The 17,921-nt window shown below is 43.8% G+C and overlaps 1 protein-coding gene across 1 annotated transcript in view; it reads left to right on the forward strand.

The window, feature by feature from the left end:
• Nucleotides 1-17,921, forward strand: part of ADCY6 (adenylate cyclase 6) — a 362,703-nt gene that overhangs the window by 200,177 nt on the left and 144,605 nt on the right. The window lies entirely within an intron of this gene.

The raw sequence follows: 17,921 nt of genomic DNA on the forward strand, positions 1-17,921 counted from the left end.
ATTGTTGGGAATGATGATGATGTCCTTGGCTCTCGATCCACATGTATCTCTTCAAATGTGTCTATTACAAGAATGATTAGCACAGGGATGGTCGCAGGTGACTTGGGCTTTGGAGAATTTAGGGTTGTTTGAGCCTAGGATACAGCTCAAGCTTCCATAGTGGAACAAACCAAATTGTGGGAAGTGCAGGTCAAGAGTGATAAATCAGGCAAGTCATCACACAGCAATGGGGAGTTGCATATTAATGTGCTAGAACTAAAGCCAATACAGTGGTCTATGAGTGTATCGTAGATGATGCTTTACAGTGAAACTGGTCTTGAATCGCATGAACACATGATCACCATGTACTGCACTTAGTAGAAAGGAGGCAGATATTTTCCTCAAATGTCATTGATAGTTCAAGCAGTTTGCATTTCGCAGCCTGGTGGCTGCAGATCCTCTGAGTAGAATTGCCAGATGACTCTGCAACAGTAGATCGACACTGATGCCATATGCATTTGGAAATATGTGAAGCAGCATGGACATTGAGCTCATCAGGCTGCGTCAAGTATGGCTCTCACTTATGCTAGAGATGTCCATCCCTCCATTTTGTAAAATTCCCCAAGTAGCAGACTTAGTCAGCATCGGAGTCAGCTTCTACAGCCCAATCTCAAATCTCTTGATTGGGACTGAAACCTTAGAATTTTAGCATTTACAGACTTTACAGCTTCCCTAAGAATACCTACCTGTTCACAGTGAAGTATGTTGCTGTACTAATAGGGCTTTTTATATAACAGAGTGGAAGCAGTTTCTGCAGTACTGTGATCCTGTGCATAAGAATCTGTTTAAGGCATCGATCAAATACACTTTTTTTTTTAATTCTACAAAGGTTAACTTGGGTGATACAACCATAAGAGTAAATGAGTGGAAGTAGTTTCTTACCTACTGAACAGACCATACCAATCTATTTTACGAATTCCTGTCATTTAGGCTTTTATGGAGTTATTAAAAATGAGTATTCAACCCAGAGTTATCCCAGCAACTTCTTGGAATGCAATTGTAGCAATGACACAATTAATGTGGTTACCTTTTGAACCTCTACATTCCTGTTCTTTACAGCACCTTACATGGTTGTATTCGGAGTGGCACAAATTTTTCTACTCCATGTTGGTGATCTTCGGTCTTTGTCCACTGAACAGCTTTACTTGCACGTACAAAAGGACCAGATAGTGTTATGTACTCACCCAAGGTTTTTTTTTACCATAAGTTGGATCTCCTTTGCTTATTAATCAAATTGAATGGCCTGCATTTTGTATCAATCCACAGGCTTTGTCAGAAATATCTTTACACACACTGGGTGTTAGATGGGCTTCTGTGTAATATATTGATAGTACACAGCCATATTGTGAAGCAAAAACACTTTTTGTACCAGATTTCCCACTACATGTAGGGAAAACAATATTCGTAGCATGTGTGGTCTGCAGATACACATGCTATGTACACTCATGCCATCTACTGTTGGGCTCTGACTTTACAACTCTTAAAGGAGACTTTATTTCGTTCCTGACATGACATCAAGTCTCCTCCTCATTGAGAGAAAGTGCATGTCCAGTGGCTCTATTGTTAGATTGATTTTTTTTTTCCACCATCTGGTTCGGACAGGTTGCGCTGGAGCTCCATGCATCTTCGACACCTTTTTAGCCTGTGGGGAAAACGGTAGCAGTTGTACACCTCAATCACTGATGGATAGCTAATTCGATAAGACCTATATCTAGGTATAAAAGGCTTACCTGGGATGATATGGATGACCTAATACAACATCTCCTAGAGCAGTACAGGAAATTTGGGGGGATCTGGTTGCAGAGGGTAGACAAGTCTCTAGTGCAACCATATGTTGTGCCTAGATAGTGCTGACACATCTGCAAAAGGAATACATTCCTCTATACTCCTAAGTAGGCATGCCTGGCTACACATCTCTGGGTTCAAGCCAGAAATCCAACAACACCTAGTTAATGTCCTGTTTGACGGAAAACATCTATTTGGCCCAGAGGTAGACTCCCAAATAGAAAAGATAAAGAAAGACACTGAGACTGCAAAATCCATGGGAGCTTTGCAGTCTACTACACCACGTCAGCAGTCCTTTTGGCGGTATTGGGGAGAGTGACTGCCAAAACCACCACCTCTGACACCCATATATACCAAAAGCAGCAGCAACAATTTCACCAACAAGTTGGCAAGAGCTGTTACAGAGGAGGTTTCAAACAGAGTGTTAAAGTTTGGGAAATTCCCCCAAAGAGAGCCTCCATCACCGAACAATGACTTACCTCACATTCCCCCAACCACACAACACCTGTTGGGGGAGGCTACAACAATTGCACCAGTAGTGGCCAGAAATAACGTCAGACCAGTGGGTGCTGTCCATCGTATGCAAAGGATACTGCCTAGAACTCAAATACCACCCACCAAACATTCCTCCATTTAAACAAACCCTCAATCCGGAGTATCTTCTCCTTATGAATGGAGAAGAGAAAGCTGTGTTGCTGAAGAGTTCCATAGAGCCTGTACCACACAGACATCAAAGTAAGGGGATGTACTGGTCAGTGATATTCGCATATGCTTTTCTGCCTCTCCCACTCATTCCATATCTGATCAGAAAACTCAGACAAACCAGTCTCCAGATGATTCTCATAGCTCCAACTTGGCACATCAGCAGCTATTGGATTTGTCCTTAGTAACTCACAAGAAGCTTCCCAGCATACCAGATCTTCTCATTAGCACCGAGGGCAGAGTCAGGCATCCAAACCCCAAACAACTCACCTTGCAGTCTGGCTCCTGAAGTGGTAGAGTCTGGATATTTGCAATTGCCTCCAGAATGTATAGAGATTTTAAAAGAGGCAAGACACCCAGATTCTGCTATGCAGCTAAATGGAAACGTTTTGTACCCATATGTGCAGCCCAGGAGCTAGATCCTTTCGCACCTATAGACCAACAGATACTATGCTACCTCCTACACCTCCAAAAGGCATGTTTAGTTTACACTTCCATATGGTTACAGCCTGCAGCAATTGCAGCTTATTTTCAAAACTGCAAGCATCAGCCACTTTTTCGTATATATTACTCAGCAAAGCTTTTATGGAAAGTTTGAAAAGAGTAATTTCGCCACATGCACCACCAGCACCTTTGTGGAACCTAAATGTTGTTCTTATGCGGTTAATGTCCACACCTTTTGAACCAGTGCATTTGTGTCCTCTGCAGTTCCTCTCTTGGGATGTAGCTTTTCTTGTTGCTATAACTTCCTAAGAGTGAAATTTATTCTCTAGTGATAGTGGCCTTATTTCAGGTTTTCCAGGATAAGGTTCATCTTTGTACAAATCCAGAATTCCTCCCAAAGGTCATCTTCCCCTTCCACTTGAACCAAACACTTGATTTACCAGTCTTCTTTCCTAAGTCAGAGTCTTTGGTGGAGAGGGCTCTCCATACACTTGATGGTAAAAGGGCACTAATGTATTATAGAGAGGACTAAATGCTTTTATAGCTTTCTCAAATCCAAGGAAAGGTAACTCCATTTCTAAAGCAGGAATTGCAAGATGGATTGTGAAGTGTATCCAGATTTGTTATGTAAAGGCCAAAAGATCTTTAGCAACCATTCCAAGAGCCCACTCATCAAGAAAGAAAGGTGCTTCAATGGCTTTCTTAGGAAACATCCCATTAACACATTTGTAAGGTGGCTACGTGGTAAAATTCACACAAGTTCACAAATCCATATTGTGTGGATATTCATGTCAGACAACTGGTTCTTGTAACAAACAGTTTTACAGACATTTTTCAAGCATATGCATCATATAATGCCTAGAGCCACTGCAAGAGAAGTAACGGTTTTATAGTCTATGCATTGTATTTGTATGTCCAGCCACCACATGCTACGAATGAAGCATGTTACTTACCCCGTCAGCATGAATTCGTGGTCTGGAGTGCTACACTGTTACACACACCCTCTGCCTCCCCAGCAGGCATGAGATGGTGGCAGATTTCCATATATGAAAAAAGATATGTTCGATGGCATGTGTGGCTGTAGATGCATACTCCTATCATCTTAATAGTGTTACGTGAGGATGTGTGCAAGTTGTTTTTCTTTTAAGAAACTTCTGGAGTCACGAGGTAAAGTGGCCCCTCCTCTTGGTGATACCAAACAGGGCATTAACTCCATCGTTGGATTGTTTTTTTTTTCCACCATCTGGTTCAGACGCGTTCTTCGGTGCCACGGTTCGAGACGGTTTTCGGGCTCAATACGGACCGTTTTTAACCTCTATACTCGTCAGCATTGTTATTGTTCAGATTCTATGTTCGACCTTCAAAAGCAGAAGAAAATTGTCAATTCAACGCTCTCCACTCATAGCATTAGGGCCTAGCCCATTCGGCCCTTTCTTTCTCATCTCATCTGATTCGACTGACATTGCGCTGCTAATAGAATGGACTCCATTTCGGTTCTGTCCCAGCTGGCAAGCGAAATACCCGCACATGGACCTCCATCAGGTTTGCAACCTGGGTCTGTCTTCTGACCACGACAAGGAGAGCTGTGAGGCCTGTCAATCCTTTTGGTCGAAGAAACATTCTGGGTTCTCGTTGGGCACGTCGGAAGGAAATGCAGAGCAAAGACCTTGAGGAGACACCCGACATCTTCAGTCACCTTAATGTCTAACAGGAGAAAGAACTGCACAAGGCCTCAGCAGCAGAAGAAGAGGCTTTTTCCATACTGGGCTCTGAATCAGACTCTGAGACTGAGCTCAGCATGCAGATATAATATCTTCCTTCAGGACAGCACGCAGTGAGTACACATGCCCCTGTCCAGCTCACCAAAAGACTTTCGGTACCTACCAAAAATACGGCTTCCGGGCCACCACTGCCGACAGGCTATGGTAGGCACCGACCATTTGCTGAAAACGAAGCTGAAACCTCCCGCTGCTGTACCGAACCGATAACTCACAGTGCCGAGCCGACCACCTGCATTCTCGGCTCCCAGCACCCCAGCTCTGACAACTTTGGCGCCGAAACAAAGATTTACTTTGGCACAGAAATCTTCCACTTCGGTATCGGAACCGATCCCAGAGTCTAAACTTTTTGATGCATCAGGTAAAAGGGTAGTCTAAGGCAGCCAACCACGGGTGAATTGCCAACACTCAAGGGCTTTTGGCAAGATATGACAGAGCCCACTGGGATGAAATGGAGGAGCTCCTCCAACACCTACCTGAGGAGTACAAAAAAAAGTCACTGAATTGTTCGAGGACAAAATGATCTCCAACAACTCATCAGATCTGCTCTTAATGCATGAGACACAGGTGCAAGGAGCATAAACACAAGTATACAGTAGTTGTAGTGTAGACACACCTGGCTGTGCATATCTGGTTTTAAGCCAGAAGTATAGCAGACACTTTTAAATGTCCCCTTTGACCAACATCTCTTTGGTCCCCAGGTGAGTCAAACATTAGAAAAAATGAAGAAAGACACAGAAGTTGCCAAATCCATGGGGGCACTTCATATCCCCACTTCTTGTGGCTACTTACGTTGACCCACATACAAACAGGGAACCAAAACAACAGCGTCAGATGCCTCTACCTCCGAAAGGCAACATCAAACCTCCTCTTCAAGGGGATATTCCCTAGGTTCATATAGGGGAAACAACTTCAAGCGTTGTGGAAAAGGTGCCTCCATTCATGCTACCCCTTCCACCTCCAAACAGTGACTCTCTTCTCATTCCCCCAACTATTTAACACCTGTCGGGGGACGTCCACAGCATTTTCCCCCCACTTGCACAACCATAACAGACCAGTGGGTGTTGGACATTATCCAACATGGTTATTGTCTGGAGCTCTTCAGAAGACCTCCAAACGTTCCCAAACATCCCACCTCGCAAACCCAAACTTTCAATAGAAAATGTAAGTTTGCTAAATCAAGAAATACAGGCTTACCTTCACAAAGTGGCCATAAAGCTGGTCCCTCTTCATTATAAGGGCACAGGAGTATACTCCCTATTCTTTCTAATTCCCCAAAAATATGGATAACTTTGGCCTATTCTAGACCTCAGGCCATTATATCATTACATCCTTTCAGAACACTTTCATATGGTAACTCTCCAGGATATTATCCCTCTGCTGCAGCAGGGCAATTTTTTGCCTGCACTAGACTCTAAAGGAGCTTAATTTCACATTTCAATCCGTTCAGCTCACCCCAAAAACCTCAGGTTCGTTATACAGGGAAAACATTAGTTCAATGTGCTCCAATTCAGGGTCACTACCGCACCTCGTGTATACCAAATGTCTGGCGGTAGTTGCAGCACATCTCCACAAACAGAGCATTCCGATACCTGGACATCTGGCTTACCAACTCCATTACGCTTCCACTCTGCCTGCAACACACCCAGACCACGTCCCTCCCAGGTTGGGATGCTCACCTCCAAGTACCTCACAATCCAGGGACACTGGAATTCCAGAAACCAAGTCTTACACATCAACAACCTAGAATTTGTTACAGTTTATGTGGTGCTCAAAGCTTTCTTAGTTCACCTGACAGTCAAAGTTGTCTTAGTCCGGACAGACACCATAACAGCTAAGTCTATGAATGGGAACTCCACTCCTGAGTCCTCCTTCCATATTTTCACAGGTGGGGGTTTCCACATATAGATCTGTTCGCAACCGCAGACAACTGAAAATGTCCAAACTTCGCCTCTAGGCTCTCACAGCCACTATCCAGAGGCAATGCTCTATAGATAAACTAGTCTGGGGATATTTGCATACACGTTTCTGCCTCTTCCTCTTCCATTTGTGGTTTGGAAGCTCAGGCAAATGTCTCTCACCCTTATTCTAGTAGCTCCTGCTTGACCACGACAACCATTGTTCACCACACTACTTGAAATCTGAATAGTGTCACACTAGAAGCTTCCCCTCCACTCGGATGTTCTCACTCAGACCCATGGAGAAGTCAGGCATACAAATCCAAAGGAACTCAACCTTGCGATTTGGCTCCTGAACTCATAGATAGATTTTGGATGCTTGAATCTACCCCCAGACTGCATGAGCATTTCCACAAAAACCCAAAACCAGAGCGTGTTATGCTGCTAAGTGGAAAATATTTGTTATCTTCTGCTGTGGTAAACATATTGATCATTTTAATGCAACTGTCCAAAATAGTGTATCTACTCCAGTTGCAAACTTGTGGCCCAGAGTACACCTCAATACGTCTGCATCTTGCTGCAGTAGCTGCCTACCTGCAAAGAAGACAGCGCTTATTATTGTTTAAAAGTACCAGTTGTTAAAGCATTCATGGAAGGCCTTAAAAGAGTAATTTCACCCAGAGTGACCATGCACCTGCTTTGAATCTCAATATTGTACTTACCAGATTTATGGGGCCAACATTTGGACTATTGCATAACTGTCCACTTCAAATTCTATCATGGAAAGTAACCTTTTTAATAGCTATCACTTTACTAAGACGTGTGAGTGAGCTCCAGGCAATAACGTTGGAGGAACCATTTTTCCAAATACACAGAGATAGGGTAGTTCTTCACAAGAACCGAAAATTTCTTCCAAAGGTAGTTTCCACTTCCCCCCTAAACCAGTCAGTAGAATTACCAGTTTTCTTTCTGCAACCCAATTCAGTTGCAGAAAGAGCTCTGCACACCCTAGATGTAAAAAGAGCTTTAATGTAAAATAGTGACAGAACTACAGAGTTCCATAAAACCAAGCGACTTTGTGTTCGATGGCATCTGTCGCTGTAGATACACATGTTCTGCATAGCTCGCCATCTGGTGTTGGGTCGTAGTGTTACAAGTTGTTTTTCTTCGAAGAAGTCTTTCGAGTCACGGGACCGAGTGACTCCTCCATCTGTCTCCATTGCGCATGGGCGTCGACTCCATCTTCGATTGTTTTCTTTCCGCCATCGGGTTCAGACGTGTTCCTGTCGCTCCGAGTTTCGGAACGGAAAGTTTGTAAATATCGGAAGATTTTCGTCGGTATTGTTGCGTTCGGGATCGGCGTAGTTAGATTCAACACCGCATCGAAGATCGACGCACTCCGGTGCCCTTCGGGGTAGTTTTCGATCCCCCGTCGGGGCCTGGTCGGCCCGAGCGCGTGTCGAACAACGCCGATGGAACGGACCCCGTTACGTTTTTGTCCCAAATGCCACAACAAATACCCTTATACAGACCAACATTTGGTCTGTAACCTGTGCCTGTCACCTGAGCACAGTGAGGAGACTTGCGAAGCCTGTCGCGTGTTCCGGTCCCGAAAGACACTCCGTGACCGTCGAGCCAGGAGACTTCAGATGGCGTCCATGCCGACAGCGCACCGAGAGTTCGAGGAACAAGAGGAAGAAGAAACCTTTTCGATCCACGAATCGGACTCCGAGGAATTCGACGATCAAAGAACCGTGAGTAAGACGTCGAAAACAACACATAAGAAAAGTGACAAGGCCCAGTGGACGCCACTGCCACCAGGCCATGGCTCCACCCATAAATTCGGTGACCGACCATCGGCACCGAAAAAGGCCCAAACAGTGCTGAGATCGTCCGACTCCGGTCGAGACACCGGCACGCAGCCTTCTCAGGATCGAGAAAGTGCTGGAGAAAAGCAACGACACCGAGAGAGCGGTGTGGAAACGGCTCGACGCCGAGACAGCAGCACCAACGAAGATCGACGCCGAGAGGTTTCGACTCCAAAAAAGAAAAAAGCCACCTCGGAGCCGAAAAAAGATACAGGCAGGGTTTCGGTGCCGAAACAACCCGTAACCGACCCAGGTCCAGGCTCTTATACAGAGGAGCAATCACTGTCCTCTCAGATGCGTAAGCATAGGTTTGAGGAAGAGCTGCAATCCACCGAAGTGGACCATACGCAAAAACGTATTTTCATACAGCAGGGAACAGGAAAAATAAGCACCCTTCCCCCTATTAGGAGAAAAAGGAGACTGGAGTTTCAAACAGACCAGGCGCCACAAACAAAAATGGTGAAAAAGGTGACTCCGCCACCCTCTCCTCCGCCTGTAATTAACGCCTCACCAGCACAAACTCCGTCACATTCCCCGGCTCACACCACCATGAGCCAAGGTGACCAGGATCAAGATGCTTGGGACTTATATGACGCCCCAGTGTCGGACAACAGTCCGGAGGCATATCCAACAAAGCCCTCACCACCAGAAGACAGCACAGCATACTCTCAAGTGGTGGCTAGAGCAGCACAATTCCACAACGTAAACCTCCACTCAGAACAAGTCGAGGATGACTTTTTATTCAACACCCTCTCCTCCACCCACAGCTCCTACCAAAGCCTGCCTATGCTGCCAGGTATGCTTCGGCACGCAAAGGAAATCTTCAAGGAGCCGGTCAAAAGTAGGGCAATAACGCCAAGGGTGGAAAAGAAGTATAAGGCACCTCCTACAGACCCTGTTTTCATCACCACACAGCTGCCACCAGATTCCGTCGTAGTAGGAGCAGCTCGGAAAAGAGCCAACTCCCACACATCTGGGGATGCACCACCCCCAGATAAAGAGAGCCGCAAGTTCGATGCAGCTGGGAAAAGAGTCGCAGTACAAGCTGCAAACCAGTGGCGCATCGCTAACTCTCAAGCACTACTTGCGCGCTATGACAGAGCCCATTGGGATGAGATGCAACACCTCATCGAGCATCTACCCAAGGAACTACAAAAGAGGGCAAAGCAGGTGGTTGAGGAAGGACAGAACATATCAAATAACCAGATACGATCCTCTATGGACGCAGCAGACACAGCTGCAAGAACAATTAATACATCTGTGACCATTAGAAGGCACGCATGGCTAAGAACGTCTGGGTTCAAACCAGAGATACAGCAGGCAGTGCTCAATATGCCATTCAACGAAAAACAACTGTTCGGACCAGAAGTGGACACGGCAATCGAAAAACTTAAAAAAGACACTGACACTGCTAAAGCCATGGGCGCACTCTACTCCCCGCAGAGCAGAGGAACCTACAGCACCTTCCGCAAGACACCCTTTAGAGGGGGGTTTTGGGGTCAGGCCACACAAGCCAGCACCTCGCAGGCAACACCGTCCAGCTACCAGGGACAGTACAGGGGAGGCTTTCGGGGCCAATACAGAGGAGGGCAATTCCCTAGGAATAGAGGAAAATTTCAAAGCCCCAAAACCCCTACAACCAAGCAGTGACTCAGATGTCACTCACCCCCTCCACACAACACCAGTGGGGGGAAGAATAGGTCATTATTACAAAGCATGGGAGGAAATAACTACAGACACTTGGGTCTTAGCAATTATCCAACATGGTTATTGCATAGAATTCCGACAATTCCCTCCAAACATACCACCAAAAGCACAGAATTTATCAAAACAACATTCCGAACTTCTGGAAATAGAAGTTCAAGCACTATTGCAAAAGAATGCAATCGAATTAGTACCAAACACACAAACAAACACAGGAGTCTATTCACTGTACTTCTTAATACCAAAAAAGGACAAAAAACTGAGACCAATCCTAGACCTCAGAATACTAAACACCTACATTAAATCAGTCCACTTTCACATGGTCACGCTACAAGAAGTGTTACCATTGCTAAAACTACAGGACTACATGACAACCTTAGACCTCCAAGACTCGTATTTCCATATACCAATACATCAATCGCACAGAAAATACCTACGGTTCGTATTCAAAGGAATACATTACCAATTCAAAGTATTGCCTTTTGGTTTAACAACCGCACCAAGAGTCTTTACAAAATGTAAATGTAACACACAAATCAAATCATACAAACCTTCCACAAACTAGGTTTCACCGTCAACTTAGCAAAATCCAACATTTTGCCGTGCAAAGTACAACAATACCTGGGAGCCATAATAGACACAACAAAAGGTGTAGCCACTCCAAGTCCACAAAGAATTCAAAATTTCAACAAGATCATACAACGCATGTATCCAACACAAACAATACAAGCAAAGATGATATTACAACTCCTAGGCATGATGTCTTCATGCATAGCCATTGTCCCGAACGCAAGACTACACATGAGGCCCTTACAACAGTGCCTAGCATCACAATGGTCACAAGCACAGGGTCACCTTCTAGATCTGGTGTTGATAGACCGCCAAACTTACCTCTCGCTTCTATGGTGGAACAGTATAAATGTAAACAAAGGGCGGCCATTCCAAGACCCAGTGCCACAATACGTAATAACAACAGATGCTTCCATGACAGGGTGGGGAGCACACCTCGATCAACACAGCATACAAGGACAATGGAACGTACATCAAACAAAACTGCATATAAATCACCTAGAAATGCTAGCAGTTTTCCAAGCATTAAGGGCTTTCCAACCACTTATAACTCACAAATACATTCTTGTCAAAACAGACAACATGACAACAATGTATTATCTAAACAAACAGGGGGGGGACACACTCAACGCAGTTGAGCCTTCTAGCACAGAAGATATGGCGATGGGCAATTCACAACCACATTCGCCTAATAGCGCAGTTTATTCCAGGGATCCAGAATCAACTTGCAGACAATCTCTCTCGAGATCACCAACAGGTCCACGAATGGGAAATTCACCCCCAAATTCTAAACACTTACTTCAGACTCTGGGGAACACCTCAAATAGACTTGTTTGCAACAAGAGAGAACGCAAAATGCCAAAACTTCGCATCCAGATAGCCACACAGGCAGTCCCAAGGCAATGCCCTATGGATGAACTGGTCAGGGATATTTGCCTACGCTTTTCCTCCTCTCCCTCTCCTTCCTTATCTGGTAAACAAATTGAGTCAAAACAAACTCAAACTCATTTTAATAGCACCAACTTGGGCAAGGCAACCCTGGTACACAACACTGCTAGACCTATCAGTAGTACCCCACATCAAATTGCCCAACAGGCCGGATCTGTTAACACAACACAACCAACAGATCAGACATCCAGATCCAGCATCGCTGAATCTAGCAATCTGGCTCCTGAAATCCTAGAATTCGGACACTTACAACTTACCCAAGAATGTATGGAAGTCATAAAGCAAGCCAGAAGGCCGTCCACTAGGCACTGCTATGCAAGTAAATGGAAGAGGTTTGTCTGCTACTGCCATCATAATCAGATCCAACCTTTACACGCAACTCCAAAGGATGTAGTGGGTTACTTGCTTCACTTACAAAAATCTAACCTAGCCTTCTCTTCCATTAAAATACACCTTGCGGCAATATCTGCATACCTGCAGACTACCTATTCAACTTCCCTATATAGGATACCAGTCATTAAAGCATTCATGGAAGGCCTTAAAAGAATTATACCACCAAGAACACCACCTGTTCCTTCATGGAACTTAAATGTTGTCTTAACAAGACTCATGGGTCCACCTTTTGAACCCATGCACTCTTGCGAAATACAGTTCCTAACCTGGAAGGTTGCATTTCTCATCGCCATTACATCTCTAAGAAGAGTAAGCGAAATTCAGGCGTTTACAATACAAGAACCTTTTATACAACTACACAAAAATAAAGTCGTCCTAAGGACTAATCCTAAATTTTTACCAAAGGTTATTTCACCGTTCCACCTAAATCAAACAGTGGAACTACCAGTGTTCTTCCCACAGCCAGATTCCGTAGCTGAGAGGGCACTACATACATTAGATGTCAAAAGAGCATTAATGTACTACATTGACAGAACGAAAAACATCAGAAAGACTAAACAACTATTTATTGCATTCCAAAAACCTCATGCAGGAAACCCAATATCAAAACAAGGTATAGCCAGATGGATAGTTAAATGCATCCAAATCTGCTACCTTAAAGCAAAACGACAACTGCCCATTACACCAAGGGCACACTCAACCAGAAAAAAAGGTGCTACCATGGCCTTTCTAGGAAACATCCCAATGCAAGAAATATGTAAGGCAGCCACATGGTCTACGCCACACACGTTCACCAAGCACTACTGTGTAGACGTGTTATCCGCACAGCAAGCCACAGTAGGTCAAGCCGTGTTAAGAACATTATTTCAAACCACTTCCATTCCTACAGGCTGAGCCACCGCTTTTGGGGAGATAACTGCTTACTAGTCTATGCAGAACATGTGTATCTACAGCGACAGATGCCATCGAACTGAAAATGTCACTTACCCAGTGTACATCTGTTCGTGGCAACAGTCGCTAGAGATTCACATGTGCCCACCCACCTCCCCGGGAGCCTGTAGCAGTTCGGAAGTTAGCTTCAACTTTGTACATTTGTATATATATTATTTTAACCTTAAATAGGTACATACTTAGTCACTCCATTGCATGGGCACTATTACTACAACACAACTCCTACCTCACCCTCTGCGGGGAAAACAATCGAAGATGGAGTCGACGCCCATGCGCAATGGAGACAGAAGGAGGAGTCACTCGGTCCCGTGACTCGAAAGACTTCTTCGAAGAAAAACAACTTGTAACACTCCGACCCAACACCAGATGGCGAGCTATGCAGAACATGTGAATCTCCAGCGACTGATGCCACGAACAGATGTACACTGGGTAAGTGACATTTTCATTCTTTTTCGTCCCCTCATAGGGGAGGAAATATCTAAATCGGGCATTCAAGATGGATAATTAAATGCATTAAGACTTGTTGCGCCAAAACTAATAGAACTTTGTCCACACCTCCTCAAACACACTCAACTCGTAAGATAGGAGCATCCATGGCTTTCCTGGGAAATATACCAGTGGGTGAAATGTGTAAAGAAGCTACATGGTCAACTCCACACACTTTCACTAAACATTACTGTGTGGATGTACAAGCACACCCAAAAAGCATATGTAGAACAGGCAGTGCTTCATACCCTTTTTCAAACAACTGCAACACCCACAGGTCAGCCTCCGCTTTCTGGAGGGCACTGCTTTACAGTCTATTCAGGGCATGTGTATTTATAGCCGCACATGCTATCGAACAGATTACATGACTTGCGCTGTAAGCATCTGTTCGTGGCATGCAGTGCTGTAGATTCACATGTGCCTGCCCTCCTCCCCGGACACCTGTGGCCATTGCAGTATTCATTTAGACTTTCATAAACATGGACATCTCTTTCTAACACTTACACTCCATTCTCACCCGACTGCAGGAAAACAATCAAACAAAAGAATTGATGCCCATGCGTGATATCCCCGAGAGGAGGGGTCACTTTACCTCGTGACTCCAGAAGCTTCTTCAAAGAAAAACGACTTGCGCACATCAGGACTCCACACTAGATGACAGGAGTATGCAGAGCATGTACATCTACAGCACTAGGTGCCACAAACTGATTTTACAGGGGAGGTAGCATAATTCATACTTAAGAACATGTACAATATTCCTCATGTTACACGCATGTTCAACATCAATTACTGTAGTTGATAACTGCATCCTCACTCACCAACATGAAAGGCGAAAAAATTAACAATCAAACAATGGTGCTGTTCTGTTTGACATGCACATTCTCTCGAACAGCAGCAGGAGACTCGATGTCACGTCAGTGACAAAAAAGACTTGTTTAAGAAAAACAAGTTCTAAAGTTTTAGCCCATTACTAAATAGCAGGAAGTTGCCCAGCATATGAATTTGCAGCAGTACGTGCCACAAAAGATGCTTACAGGGTAAGTAGCATACTCCTATAAGGGATTGCTAATTAGCAATGGCTATTTGAATTGTTAAAAATATATACAAATGTGTGATGCTAGAGCAAGACACACACTTACAAGTACTTCATTAGTACACTCTGCTAATGAAATTGAGGTCACAAATGGATTTTCTAGGAAACATTCCATTAGCTGACCTGGGTATAGCTGCTACATGTTCATTAGTTCACAAAGGATGACTGCTGATATAAAGGTCATTTTGGCCAGACTGTTCATAAAATGCTCTTCACTACTTTTTGCAAGTTACCGTTTTTGGAGAAAAGGGAGGTACTGCTTTACAGTATGCACACAGTATGCGATCCACAGCAATACATGCTGCAAATGAAAAACTTTACTTACCTGTACCAATCTGTTTGCAGATGGTTGTCTTGTAGGTTCACATGTGATTTCTCACCCCCCCCCCCAGATGCAGGAAAATGGTTTTGTGTTCTTTAATCACATGTTGTGCACGGATTGTAGACAACAACGAATGCTGCAAATACAAAACTTCACTTACCTTTAGCAATCCACCACCCTACCTGGATGCAACAAAGCAGTCTGGTGTTCTTAAATAAAATACTTAATTACTAGTTTCTCCCTTTTTTTAAATTAGGACACATACACATTCTAATAATGAACACAGTAACATAATTTAGAGGGAAACTGTGTTGTTGGATATGTTGGGCTTCAGGGATCTGATCACAAGTCTTTCTGTACACACTCAAACCCAAAACAAAGACTTCAAAGAAAAATAAACTGTACTATTCTGAATCATACACTAACTGGTAGTGGAGTGCATTGCTTGTGAACTACAACACTACAACAGTACAAGCTGCAAACTGATCATTACTTGATGTGTGTCAGTCACATTGAAAATGAACCCAGTGTAGAGCTCCTTCCTACCTTGACTGTGTGAAATTGGAAGGCCTCTTGCCTCCGCTCCCCATCCATCCATGCTCCCTCCCCATCCATTCACCCTCATTTCTTCTGTTGCTGCAGAATCACTATTTGAACACGATTTGTGTATTCACTGTGGTGCCCTCGGTTAGTACTCTTTCTTGTGGGTTTGAGTTTTCTGACCTGTAGGCGTTTTTTGATACCTTTTTGCATTTTCCTTTCTACAGGCAACTTTCCATACTTGCTTATTTGTTTTATTTGCCTATGCTTTTCTGGATTTCACAAAGTTGAAATCCACTCCTTTCATGTTATTCCCTCAGTACTGTTTTAAGATGGTATAGGTTAACTAGAATGAGGAGTATTGTTGGAAGGAAATTTGATCATGATGCGTGTGCAGTGTTGAGGCTTCAAAGGCTTTGAATATTAGTTGGGTTGGGCTTGTTTCGTTCTCTGAGTCTCGGATGAGAGGCTCTGAAAAGAGAGAAGACGCCTCATCCAGAAAGTCAGAAGGCTGACACTTCCATTAGAAATGTGCAGCTTTGTGTTTCACCAGTGAGATTACCTTTAGTCTTAATCCCCAAAACGTGGGTGGCCAGAAAGCTAATACAGACCAGATAATAGTCTTTGATTATCTTGTCCGTGCTCGATAACAGAAATTCATTTTATTGCAATATTCATACTTATCATTTTCACCCTCTGCAGATGGTTCATATTGGTTCTACCAAGCCACTTGTTGGTGTGAGTCAGAGACCAGTTTTTTTCTTGAGTTGTTGAATACCTTGCTACTAAGGATTTAGAAACCTAAAAAACATTTGGTCCCTACTAACCCTTTGGACAGAAGAATGATAACTAACTATTTGCCTCAAGATCTTTATCATACCCTCACTATGGGCCGCAATTCCTAACCTGGGATCTGCAGCGTCGACCCAGGAGGAGGGGGGGACAATGTCTGCTTAGAAAATGAAATAATATTGGCAGGTTGATTAAGTATATATGTATACATAAAAAATGTAAAATTGGAAATTTAAAATGCTCTGTAAATTTAAAGGAATGTGAAATTTGAGGCTACAAATTAAGTTGCCATCCTTGGCTTGATTCGTGGGAGCACAAAAAACTGTTGATTGTATGAATGATTAGTGGTCTCATGAGAATGACTGGTATGTTTCTCCAAAAAAGAGAGCAAGTGCTATGTTAAATTAAATGAAACCACATTTTGAAAAGGGCGAACCTTCCAATTAAATTTTTTTGGTTTTTTAAAAATTTGTGAAAGTGTTGTATAATTTGTGTATTTGTTTGATACATATTTTGTAAATTGTTGTGAGGTTCAGTTTGTAGAAATTAGCCAGGGTCCACTGATGCCAGGGGGAGGGCCCTTCAGAAGATTAACAACAATGCTATAGGGTATTTCTAGAAAGGGAGGGACACTCGTCCATCTCCAGTGGCATGCTTCATCCTCAGGCACCTCCTCACTTTGACCACTCTATTGATTTGTAGTGATCTCCCTTGGGGGCTGTTATCAGGGTGAGAGGTTTTTTGTGTAAATAATAAAATATAATAAAAACAACCACTTTTCACATATTTTTAATTCTTGTGGACCCATTTATTGCAGCCTACAACCATAGAGAGAAACAGATGACAATATTTCACTACACACTTTGGAGTGAAATTCCTTTTACTCTATATTTGTGTATACGCAAGAGTACACAAACCAGTAAGATGGTCAGAGTGAGGAGGTACGCCATAATGAAGCATGCACCTGAAAGTGGGTGAGAATAACCATCCTTTTTAGGAACAGCCTCTGTATCAAATACCCAAATACATAAAGGAATTGACCCCCAGAGAAGCTAAAGGGAACTATTTTATGTAGATATCCTGAACATACAGCCTTCGAAACAGCCCTCCATGCTATCAGTTGATTACCCTTAATGTATGGCCGTCAGTTCGATATCTCCCTTGCAATGAGAGACCTTTCCACCAGTCATGACTATAAATCTTGGCAACACGGCTGACTTGATGCACATCCATCCAGTTAGTTTTGACTCTTATTGCTAGTAGATTGGAGCCCAGGTTACAGGAGTTAATCCTGACTTATTTCTAGGCTCCGTAGTGTTCACCACTATAGCCTTAGAACCCGCCGTAGCGGGCTCTAACGGCTATTAAAGGCCCGCTCCCCGCGTTAAATGCCTGAGCCGAAGGCGAGGGCATTTAACAAGGGAGAGGGACTTTAATAGCCGTTAGAGCCCGCTACGGCAGGTTCTAAGGCTATTAGAACATTCTGCCACTCAGGGCAGAATGTTCTATTAAAAAAAAAAAATGTTCACGGAGCCCGAGGGGATTAAAATCCCCTCTGGCTCCGTGAGGCTTTGTTCATAGCTGTTGCTGTGAACAAAGCGAACATTG

Source organism: Pleurodeles waltl, chromosome 4_2 (genome assembly GCF_031143425.1).
Source record: "Pleurodeles waltl isolate 20211129_DDA chromosome 4_2, aPleWal1.hap1.20221129, whole genome shotgun sequence".
NCBI classification, from domain to species: Eukaryota; Metazoa; Chordata; class Amphibia; order Caudata; family Salamandridae; genus Pleurodeles; species Pleurodeles waltl.